This window comes from Microcaecilia unicolor, chromosome 5 (genome assembly GCF_901765095.1).
Source record: "Microcaecilia unicolor chromosome 5, aMicUni1.1, whole genome shotgun sequence".
Lineage (NCBI taxonomy): Eukaryota > Metazoa > Chordata > Amphibia > Gymnophiona > Siphonopidae > Microcaecilia > Microcaecilia unicolor.
In genome coordinates, this window is record NC_044035.1 from 267353037 (window position 1) to 267363115 (window position 10079).

Genomic DNA, 10079 nt, shown 5'->3' on the forward strand with positions numbered 1-10079 from the left:
GCCCCAGCCAAACCAGTTTAGGATTGCCTGGTTCTAGGTTAGGTGGCAAAGGGGGGGGGGGAGACAAGGCAATATTTAGGGTGCTAGTTTCCACCCTACTACTACTACTATAAATCACTTTTATAGTGCTACCAGTCATACGCAGCGCTTTACAATTGAACATGAAGAAGAAAGACAGTCCCTGCTCAAAAGAGCTTACAATCTAAATCAGGACAAACAGACAGGACCAAAAAGGATAAGGGAAGGACAGACAGAAGGACACATAAGGATAAGATGAAAGTTACAAGTCAGGAGTCGAAAGCAGCATCAAGCAGGTAGGCATTTAGCCCGGATTTGAAGGCTGCAAGGGATGGAGCTAGACGTAATGGCTCAGGAAGCCTATTCCAGGCATAAGGTGCGGCGAGATAGAAGGAACGGAGTCTGGAGTTAGCGATGGAGGAGAAGGGTGCAATTAGGAAAGATTTGCCCAGTGAACGGAGTTTTAGGGAAGGAGTGTAGGGAGAGATGAGGGTGGAGAGGTAGTGAGGGGCTGCAGAGTGAATGCACTTATAGGTCAACAAGAGGAGCTTGAATTGTATACGGAAACGGATAGGGAGCCAATGAAGTGATTTCAGGAGAGGGGTGATATGGGCATAACGACTTTGGTGAAATATTAGTCGTGCGGCAGAGTTTTGAACAGATTGAAGAGGAGAGAGATAGCTGAGTGGAAGGCAAGTTGCAGTAGTCTAAGCGAGAGGTGATGAGAGTGTGGATGAGGGTTCTGATAGCGTGTTCAGAAAGGAAAGGGCGAATTTTGGCGATGTTATAAAAGAAGAAACGACAGGTTTTAGCAATCTGTTGAATATGGGCCGAGAAGGAGAGGGAGGAGTAGAAGATGACCCCAAGGTTGCAAACAGACGAGACAGGAAGACTGAGCGTGTTGTCAACAGAAATAGAGAATGGGGGAAGGGGAGAGGTTGGTTTAGGAGGGAAAATAAGGAGTTCAGTTTTGGACATATTGAGTTTCAGGTGGCGGTGAAACATCCAGGTAGCAATGTCAGAGAGGCAGGTAGATACCTTGGACTGGATTTCTGCCAAGATTACTGGTATGGAGAGGTAGATTTGGGAGTCATCAGCATAAAGGTGATACTGAAAGCCGTGTGATGAGATCAAAGCACCAAGGCAGGAAGTATAGATGGAGAAAAGGAGAGATCCTAGAACAGATCCTTGAGGTACACCCACTGACAGCGGGATAGAGGAAGAGGAGGAACCACCAGAGTATACACTAAAAGTACGCTGTGAGAGATAAGAAGAGAACCAGGAGAGAGCAGAATTCCTAAATCCAAGTGAGGACAGTGTGTCAAGGAGTAGGCTGTGATCAACAGTATCAAAGGCAGCAGAAAGATCGAGAAGGAGGAGGATAGAGTAGAGCCCTTTGGATTTAGCCAGGAATAGATCATTGGAGACTTTAGTAAGTGCTGTTTCAGTTGAATGAAGGGGACGAAAGCCAGATTGGAGCAGATCAAGAATAGGTTGAGAAGAAAGAAAGTCGAGGCAGCGATGGTGGACAGCACGTTCTAGTAACTTGGATAAGAAAAGAAGGAGGGAGATGGGGCGATAGTTGGAAGGAGAGGTAGGATCCACTGTGAGGATGATAGTGTCTGAGGATCTCAAGGTGGCAAAACAGTGTGACAAAATGGTGGCCAAAGCCAGAGGATGCCAGGTTGTATAGAGAAAAGCATAACCAGCAGAAGGGAGGAAGTGATAATGTCCCGTTCAAGTTGTTAATGAGGTCCACTTGGAATATACTAGAGGTCATATATTTCTAATCCTATTTTTTTTTAAACTAAGTGTATCAGAGGAAGGCAACCAAAATGGTATGGGGTCTGCTCCAGAAAATATATGAAAAGAGACTTGAAGACCTGAATATTTATATTCTAGAGGAAAGGACAGACAGGGGTGATTAGAGGCTGGCCAAATTTCGATTTCGACACCGAAACCGGCCCATAATCTGGGTTCAGATTTTGGCCAAAAATGATACTTCATTTTTGGTAGAAACTGAAACTCCCCCACCCCATCCCCTGTGATCACTATCCGCTGCCCCTCCCCCCAGGCTGCTGACCACCTGTAGGCCCCCCCAGGCCTATCTTAAGAAACCCTGATGGTCTAGTATCAGACTCTCGAGGAAAATCCGGATTTATGAGCCCTTGGGCCACTGCCAAGGAGTGGTAGCAGCAGGAGAACCACCCAAAGCAGCACTGGGCTAGCACACAAACAAGGCAGGGACTGCAGATGTACAAAAGTAGCAGGAACACTCTGGACTAAACACACTCGGACTGGAACTCAGGACTAGAACAGACTTCACCTACACTTGACTGCCATTTCCCAGGGGTTGAGCCCCTAGGTGCGGGTAGCCGGCAGGACTTACAGGACAGAAGGGAAAACCAGAACTGCAGGGTCCAGCAGGAGGCCAACAAACAGTCACATAGCCCAGGAAAAAAGCAGGAACAGAGGCAGGCAGTAACAGTAGAATACTCCAAGAACCAAGCAGGGTCAAAGGGAGGCAGCAAACAGTAGAATACTCCAGAAAACAGGCCGGGTCAAAGACAGGATAAGAAGTAACAGGGTAGCACTGCAACAACACTCACCGATGTGAAGCTCATCAGACGACCTCTGTTGCAAAGGCAAACCAGAAAGTTCCCAGATGCTTGATAAAGGCAGTCCCAGTTGAGGTCACGAATAAGGATGAGGCTTGCTTGCAGGAACAGCAGAGCACGGCTTGGCAAGAACAGGATCCAGGAACGAATTTGGTTTGACTGGAATGGGATTCAGGATTTTCACCCAGGCTTCAGGATCTTCCAGCAGGCTTGGCTTGGCTAGAGGAAACCTAAAGCAAGTCCGGCATGGAATATAGTCACAGTCGTGACATCTAGTGGCCTTTTTGGCAGTAGGAACAAAGCCCACTCATTTCTGACCAGTGCCACTCCTTCAAAATGGCTTCTGGGACTTCCCGTGGCTGCCTTGCAAGACTGCCTTGGGAAGTCCCAGAAGCCATATTGAGATTGGAACCAGTATAAGCAGAATCAATCTCCAATCATTCCTGCTTATGCTGGTTCCAATCTTGATATGGCCACCGGGATCTCCTGCAGTTATTGTTTATTTGTTTACTATACCATCACTTATTACATAGCAAGCCAGAACGGTTTACACGTCAACAATGTACATTAACATACAATGTAGTTTAAGCTAGGAAATCCATTATATGATAGGACAGCACAGACAGAACTTCCATACTGAAGATAATAACATAGATAATCATTGCATTACTCATACACAATTTCTAATGATTTATGTCTCATTGTATAGTGTAAAGCATTTTTCATACCTGTGTGGTCTTCCTACTCAATTAATGTTATATTTCAAAAGCTGTTTGGTAAGAGTAAGTTTTCAGAGTTGTAATTGGAACCAGCATAAGCAGCATTGAGAGTGTTCCTGCTTATGTTGGCTCCAATCTAAATATGGCTGCCGAGACTGCCGCTGGAATCCTTGGAAGTCATTTTGAAGGTAGAGCAGGCCATATGCAGGAGTGGGGATTGTTCCTGTGCCCACTACCCACCATCAGCACGGTAGGCCCAGGAAGGGGCTGCCGTTGGGTGGGAGAGGGTCTAGGAGAGGGGCCCTTTTTGGTTCAGTGGGAAGGGGGAGTGCCAGTTTCATTTTCATATTTGGTTTCGGCCAAAACCAGGCAGCCAATTTTGGTTGCAGATTTGGTTTCAGTTGAAACCGAAGATCCTGGTTTCAGTTGGGCTCTAGAAGTGATATGATACAGACATTTTAAATACTTGAAAAGTATTAATGAACAAACAAATCTTTATTCAAAATCAGGAAAGTTATAGATCTAAAGGATATAAAATGAAACTGCAAGAAGGTAAGCTTAAAAGCAACATCAGGAAATACTTTTTCCAGAATGAACGGTGGAAGATTGAACGTCATCCTGGTGGAAGCGGTTCGGCCAGTGACAGAATTCAAAAAGGCATGGGATAAAAACAGAGGATCCCTATGTAGCAAGAGGATGAGATCAAAGTAAAACAAATGACAAAGAGGGGTGAAACTGCACAGAGCAACAAGTACAAAACTAAACAAAGGCACAGAGGAGGTAACCTGCATGATCTGCACAGAACTGCAGGTACGACTCTGGCCACCATGCTGGGCAGACCAGGTGAACCATTCTAGTCTTTATCTGCTGTCTACTACTGTGTTACTATGTTTTTGAACCATTTTACCCACCAAACAGATTTTTGCACTTTTAACAAATCTCTGTGGAGTTCTTTCCTTGCAACACATGGCTTTGAACAAAAAAAGTTGTAAAATTTGTTATTCTTCTTTATTTAAACACGTTCTAAACTCAAAAGGTTCTCAGAATAGCCATTACCTTATAGCAGTGATTTTCAACCCAGTCCTCGGGATACACCCAGTCAGTCAGAGGAAGGAGGGAAGGAGGGATGTCCAAAGATTCTTCAGCGAAGAGGATCAGCTGTTCTTGCCCTCGCAGCCTTCACACAGAGGTGAGAGGAGCTGCGAGGGCCCGGTAAGACGGAGGGGGGGCCCGGTGGAGGGGGGAGTGGCGGCGATGACCTCAGGAGGGGTGGCAGGGGCGGGGCATGGGGCGGAGGATGGCGGGAGCTGTTTAGAAAGAGAGAGAGAGCAAGGAAGGAAGGATACAGCCTTGTGTTCTTAGTATCATATCCTCTAATTCTATAAGTGGCACACACAGTTTCAAACAACTGCGCATATAGTTATAGAATACCACTCATGCATATACCCTCAGATTCTATATAGCGCACCTAGCTTTCTGTGCTGAAATCTAAGCATATTCCATAAGAAAGAAAGTAACTTAATTGACTTAACAAGCTAATCAGTGTTGATAACAGCACCTAACAAGCAATAATTAGCACTAATTGGCAATAATTAGAATTTATGCGCAGAACTCGCTAAGCTTATTCTGTAGTGGACTACGCCTACATTCTAATGGCTGCAGTTCAAAAGGGCATGGTCATGGGTTGGGAAATGGACACTTCGTGGACGTTCCAAAATTTACGCGTATAGTTATAGAATATGGCCCAGTGCGCATAAATCTACGTGAAGGGATTTATGGCACATTTTTATTGGGGTAAATGGAGGCGCTTAGTTTTAGGCACTGGAATATCAACTAAGCAAATTCTATATACTGCGCCTAAATCTTATAGAATACGCTTAGGCAGAAATGTGCCATATATAGAATCTGGCCCATAATATAATTACTTAATTGGCCTTTGAATAGAACTTAATTGGTGATCACTGTCAATAATTGGCCATAACTAGCATTAACTGGCACTAATCTTAGTTACATGCATGAGTTAAAACCCTACTCCAGGGCTTCTCAAACCTGGTCCTGGGGGTAGTTTAATTAGTTTAGTTTATTAAAAATTTGATATACCACTTTTCACAATCACATCAGATTGGTGTACAATAATCATTTAAAACCAGAAGGAAAGGAACTATAATTTCTGAGAAAAAAGGACAAAAATTAGAAAAGAGGAGAGTTAAAAACTAAATTCAATCAGAATAGTTTAAGGAATTAAGGGGCCCTTTTACTAAGGCGCACCAAAAAATGGCCTCTGCTGGTGTAGATGCATGTTTTGGATGCACTTTGGTCCAATTTTCAGTGCGCCTGGAAAAAAGGCCCTTTTTTGTGGCCGAAAATGGAGGTGCGGCAAAATTAAAACTAGCGTTTGTCCATTTTCAGCTTGAGACCTTACCGCCACCCATTGAGTTAACGGTAAGGTCTCACACGCTAACCAGGCAGTAATCATCAGTACACATAAACTGCTGATTACCGCCGGGTAAGCGCCACGTGGTAGAAAATTGAAAGTATTTTCTACCGCGTGTTTTGGACACGCGTCAAAAATGGAATTATCGCCTGGGGTACACAGTAGCCAGTCGGTAGTTCCAATTTTACGCACGTTGGATGCGCGTAGGCACCTATGCACCTTTGTAAAAGGGCCCCTAAATTAGGTAAACTGCAGCTCCAATCCAGGATCCCAAGGGGTGGCAACAAAAGGAAAATCTATTTTTAAAAAGTGTGATTTCAGTAGGGCGTTAAAATGGGTGAATAATTGCTCAGAATGGAGGGGTAATTGTAGGGCATTCCAGAGAGAAGGGGCCATGTAAAAGAAAGCAGAGTGGTGTGTAGATTCCAAATGGGACAAATGGACCGGAGGGACAGAAAGATGGGAAGAAGCGAGTGGAGAGCGGGAAGGGGTGTAAGGAGAGATGAGGGCAGTGAGATAAGAAGGAGTACCAGAGTGCAGGGCCTTAAATGCCAACGTGAGGAGCTTAAGTTGGATACAGAAGAATATAGAGAGCCAGCAGTGGTGGGCAAGAAGGGGAAAGACATGATCGGATCTATAGGCATGACTAAGCAAATGGACTACAGTGTTTTGGACTACCTGAAACAGGAGAGTGAAATTTTGGGAAGACCTGCTAAGATGATATTACAATAGTCAAGACGGGAGGTAACTAATGATGATAGAAGAGTAGAAGTTGCTTCCCCATGTCTGTTTCAATAGCTGTGTGAAGAAACAGTATGTTTTAAGCCTGTAAAATGTAATAGATATTTTCCTATTTTAATTATGTCCTGAAGTATACTTCTCCTATTTGGCCAGCAGGTGGTGTTTCTTTGCTGTAAAGCTGTTATAGGGAACTGAGGGGGTCTTTTACTAAAGGTTAGCTCGAGTTATCTGCAGCAGGTCCCATTTTATTCCTATGGGCCCTGCTGCAGATAACTCGAGCTAATCTTTAATAAAAGACCCCTTGAGTGTTCTTTTTCTTTAACACAAGAAGGAAGCAAGCAGCAGTATACGTTTAAAACCTGTTGACTGGGCTCTCATTGGCCTGGAGTTAGAAATTACCCAGTAGCGCTGACTGTTGCTTCAGTCTTAGCCAGGAAGAAAGAGAGACTGATCTCTTCACTGAGTCTCGGTGAATTATATGTCCTGATCTTTCCAGGTACTGTTTAGACAGTATATAGATGATTAGAGTTATAATTGATCCATATTTCAGTTACCTGTTATTGTTTGCCAATTGCACATTTTAATCTCCTGTTCCAAGTTCTGAGAATAAACATAATAGTTTGTTCTGCCTGTCTAGACTGATAAAGAATCCTGGTGGTTTGTGTGTTGGGTCTGTGAGTGTTTTCTAGGAACTGTGGGACCACTGGGAATGTGGCTCCAGTAACCTAGAAATTACTGGGGATAATTGGAAAGTGAGAGACTCGCCCAGAGGTGGTTGTGACTCAGTCGGTAGGAGAAAGGTGCTAGTGTAGAGCACAAGCGGCAGGTGCAGGCAGACCTGAGCTGTGCTAGGGATAGACCCTCTAAGTAGCCGTGGGGTAACCCCAGGCGGGTGGCTGGGCGTTTTGTGATAAGCAGACTATGGACTTTTCCTCCATGAATTTGTCCAAACCATTTTTAAACACAGATATGCTAATTACTATTACCACATCCTCTGCCAAAGAGTTCCAGAGCTTAACTAATCACTGAGTGAAAAATATTTCCTCCTATTTGTTTTAAATGTATTTCCATATAACTTCTGTTAAGAGTCCCTTAGTCTGTACTTTTGGAACAAGTAAAAATCGATTTACTTCTACTTGTTCTACACCACTCAGGATTTTGTAGACCTGAGGATAATTATACAACAGGCTCTTACTAAACTGGAAGGAAAGGAGGTGAAACAGGAGAGGGCTGCTCAGGAGGAGAGCCTGGTAGAAGAAGGGAAAAGGTGGCTATCCCACGAGGGGAGCTGAGAGAACAGGTTTACCACTGAAGGGTCATGTGGGTGGTGGTCAGGGTATAATGCTGGCCTAGTTGGGGAGGGACCCTTGCCACTCACCCTAGGTTGATTTCTTTTGAAAGGGAGAAAGGAGGAGTGGTGGTTTTGGGCATAATTGCTATACATGAACTGCTGGGAGTTTGAACCCTTTCTGAACTGCTGTGTTTGGGGAATTGTTTTGCCTAACTGCTGACATGAACTGCTGGGGAGGGTTTGAACCCTTTCTGGAGCTACCGTGTTTGGAGAATTAATTTGCATACCTGCTGGGAGTTTGAGCCTTTTTTGAGCTACTTTGTTTGAAGAATTGCTTTGCATAACTGCTTTATATGAACTGCTGAGATTTTGGAACCTTTTGGGTATTTTTTTTGTTTTGTTTTGTTTTGAATACTATGCTGTTGAACTGTTATGCTTCTTGAGAAATGCTGTGGTGGGAACTACCTTTGGAGGAGCAGCTGACACAATAGGGATTACAATAAAGTATAATGATCTGACCTTGTGGATTGCCGTGTGCTCTTTAGCAGTGGATTACAGCACACAACTCAGCTAAAGGGCCAAGGGACTCAAGAGTCTCCCGGTGCAGGAGACTTTTGGTGGTGGAGACCTTACAGCATATAAGCTAAACAAATTTTCTAAGAGAAAACATGTGCCTACTTTCCTTTTGAAAATTACCCTCTGGAACATACATGTACATGTTTACACTTGCTCTTTGCCACTCACAAATCTAAGTTTATTTTATGTGTGTTCATATAAGTCCAAATTCTACCCCAGGGATGCCTCTACACAGATCAGATGAACTTATGCACATGTCTCTGTAAAACACTATTTTACCCCCGGAAATTAAAATAATCCCTCTGTGAGTAATTTCAATTATACACATGTCTAAAGCACGCAGATCACTTTTTCTGTGCAGACTTGGACAGGTTTTCAGAGCAGAGGTACACATGTACTTTCACTTTGAGAATTACCCCATGGAAGCTATGCCTGCATATTTACAGAGAGCTTTTTGGCACATATGCACATGGTCAAGGTTAATTTATGTGCATAGGAATATAGTTTCTCCTTTGTTATTTTCTTGAGGAAGATGGGTATAGGGGTATAGGGGGAGTTATATAAGTCAACTCACATCACCCTAATTTGTTTTGTAATTTTCTCCTCTTTTTCCTGCGTTAGGGTTAGCTTCTGTAATGTGGTGAATTGACTTTTTTTCCCTTCCATTATGGTTATGATGGTACATTTAATTGTAATGTGATTTGATTCTTATTATATAGCATTTTCAAAATATAATAAAATCAAATTTTAAAAAACTTTATGTGCATAGGTATCCATGTAAATTTATGAGCTTCAGTCTGCGTAACCTTGCATATATAAAGGCTGTACGTGAATCAGTTTACCTGATTTTCAGGCAGGCAATTTATAACAACTCATTTCCACAAGTAAAGCAATGTTTTATCAGCGGAAATGCTTTTGAAAATTATTATCATAGTAATGTAGAAATTATCACAGCTTATTCCCTAATTTGTTATGTTTCAAGTGAAATTATGTCCATTAAAACTGATTTATTTAATGCCTAGACACTTGAGGTTACAAATCTAAGATTACATGCTGACATCCGCAAGTAAAACTTCAGACTTTCTTCTATATTTGCTTTCATAAATGCCATCAACACTATCCCCCAAATTCTATAAAAAGTGCTAAAAACTGTGTATGCAAATTTAGACCTACGCCCAATTTGCAAGTGCAATCTAATTAAATAATGAGCCAATTGGCGCCAGTTGAGATTTTCAAAAGCAATTATTGGTGCTAATTAGAAATAATTAAAATTTACACATGTAAATTTTATGTGCCGGTCCAAAAAGGGGGCATGGCCTTGGAAGGGTCATGGACAGATCAGGGGTATTCCTTTAATTTACATGCATTATTATAGAATAAAGGGGATCCGCGCCTAATTTAGGCATGGGGAACGGTCGCACCTAAATGTAGTCACAATTCCCAGCACTAAGCAGTATTCTATAAATGGTGCTTACCTTTAAGCACTGTTTACAGAATAGTGCTTACAGTTCTTTTTTTCAGAACCGATTGGTCCTACAAGGCTCATTTTCAAAGCACGTAGAGGCATATTTTCAAAGCACTTTGGGAGGCTAAGTTCCATAGGTTTCTATGGAACTTTGGGAGGCTAAGTGCTTTGAAAATGAGCCTCATAGACTTCCAAAGTTCCATACACTACTATGCAA